Source organism: Penaeus japonicus, unplaced genomic scaffold, assembly GCF_977035675.1.
Source record: "Penaeus japonicus unplaced genomic scaffold, GWHDUDI00000001_assembly GWHDUDI00000030, whole genome shotgun sequence".
NCBI classification, from domain to species: domain Eukaryota; kingdom Metazoa; phylum Arthropoda; class Malacostraca; order Decapoda; family Penaeidae; genus Penaeus; species Penaeus japonicus.
Window position 1 is genome coordinate 4,048,744 of NW_028234432.1, and position 2,500 is coordinate 4,051,243.

A 2,500-nucleotide genomic window follows, 5' to 3' on the forward strand; every position below is an offset into this window, starting at 1 on the left:
TTCCTCTGATTTCTATTACGTCAACAGAAATAAACTGATCGTTCATTCCATTGTCGTAATGCATTGTTATGATCATAACAAATAAACAAGGTTAAAGAAAATACTGCAAGGCTTAGATAAGGCATGGTGCACTTACAGCTGAAGACGGTAGCCTGTTACATCTTGGCATTCTATCATCAAAATGGCTGCTAGAATCAACATTATACTTCCAATGCATATATTAGACAGATAATCTCTTACCCCTCTAAATCACAACGCATCATAAAGCGAGTAACTGAAAGATATATAGACAACATCAGTGCATTTGGGAAGTACAGAAGTACAGAAGTACTCACCTTCACCAACACAAGTTACACAACACACGTAAAACAAAGAAAAACATGTGACCCTCATGAAACTTCGACGTTTTGCATGCTGCACACCATGAATAAAAGTCGAGATTACAGAACTATCAGACCGCACCCGCATGAAGAATCAGAGTTGCACACATCAGTACTATCAAGTTATGGCTGCGGTTAAGAGAGAATTCAATGTTAAAACCAGTAGGCATCCTCGGAACGCCCAGTGGAATGGCTAATCCAAATTGCATATCACAATGACCATCGCAAATGGAAAAATCTTATATCCTTCAGCAACCTTAGGTGTGCCCTAGATCAGCCACTCAGGGCGGAGAAAGAGATGAGCAGAGTTCGTTGTGACAAATTTAAGAAGTGAAAAGGAGACTATAACTTCACACTATGAGATGTAATTAAAGCATTTCGATTGAATCTTCATAACATGTTGAATATAGTTATGATGAAGATTCAGTTGAAAAGCATTAGTTATAAAATAGTTAGCAAATATTGGTACCAAAGGAACACTGTTAATTAATATCATCAACGGTTTGCTCGAGGCCGAGCAGCCGCGGCCTCCTTCACCAGCGTCCTCCAGAGGATCCGATCCTGCGCCAGCTGGTTCATTTCAACCAAAGTCAAACCTGTAGCCTCTTTGGGGTTGTCATTCAGTCGGGTCTTAGGCCGTCCTCTTCCATGCTTGCCCAGAGGGTCTTGTCAAGAGTGTTGATCCTCAGTATGTGGCCGAGGAATGATAACTGCCGTGGGCCCAACATATTCAGCAAACGCTTTTCAACATTGGTTTTGTGGAGTACCTCTTCGTTTTTGTTTTTTTTTCTCTCTGTCCAACTGATCCCGAGAAGTCGTCGGTCGTACCACAACTCGAAACTTTCTAGACGTTTATTGTCCGATGATTCGAGAACCCAGCATTCCGAGCCATATGTTGCACCGTAATTGCACTTCTCCTTATTTCTCTGGAGCCGTCATAATTATTCCTGAAAATCGCTCCAAGATAAGTGAAGGCAATTGTTGTCTTAGCAGTTTCAAGCAACATTTCGTTTCCCTCAATCCATAATTCGTTATGATTTTTTTCCTCTTCACTCTGCAGCCTTGTGTGTGTGTGTGTGTGTGTGTGTGTGTGTGTGTGTGTGTGTGTGTGTGTGTGTGTGTGTGTGTGTGTGTGTGTGTGTTACCGCAACTCTGAAGTCATCGGTGATAGAATCATAGTCAAGCCGTAGTGGTGTCGGTGGCCATATGATCTTTTTGAGTTTCATTTTTATGTCAACTGTCAGCGATTCACTCCCATTCTTGTCCATGCATTTCTCACACAGTTTTTCCACTTCTGATTAATCGTTATATTGTCGATTTGGTTCTGGTGGAGCTGCAGAATTCGATATGATGCTGATGTTATGAGGCTTGGCTTGAAACTTCACTTCTGCAATTCTGTCACTTATTGGGCTGTATCCGATCAACGAGTTGCTAGTTTACTTTGCAAGGATAACTGCCACTCCGTGACTGCAAGTGCCTTCTTCTTTTCCTGAGAAGATTACTATTTTGTGGTCTATTGTTCTAAAACCACCTTCTCCGTTCCTATCGGTTTTGGAGATTCCAAGAATTTGAAGGTTATATCTTTCCATTGCATTTCAGTGTCTAGTTTGCCCAGTTATTTCATTTTCCAGACATTCCAGGTTGCCACTGCCATCCTTTTTCTTAAATTGACGATGGGGAAGTGGGCATCATCCAGTAGCATTCTTGTCGTGGTCAGCCCCTTGGTGACCCTCACGTCGGGCGATGTGGAAAAGTTTATTGGTCTTAAGATATTCTGGTAATGGATCTGCAGGATTTGGTTTCTGATGGGTTTTCCATGTTTTCCTTTTTCTGGTTTGTATTGCGGATTTCAGTTCCTGGACTGTTTGATTGTCTGTCGTATTTCAGGGTAATCGAATGATTAGTTGTTTGTTTGTTTCTTTTTATAGTGGCACATACATTTTGACATGAATCTCCTTTCTCTGTCTGTAATTTGCCCAGCTTCCGCTAACAATCTTTTACCTGTTAGGGCTTTTCCTCCATCGATTGTATGCCTTATGTTTTTTCTTTATTATTTCCTTAAATTTTGGATCACCATTGTTTATTTTGGTTTGTGCTTTGCATTTGTATTTTTAGAAAAT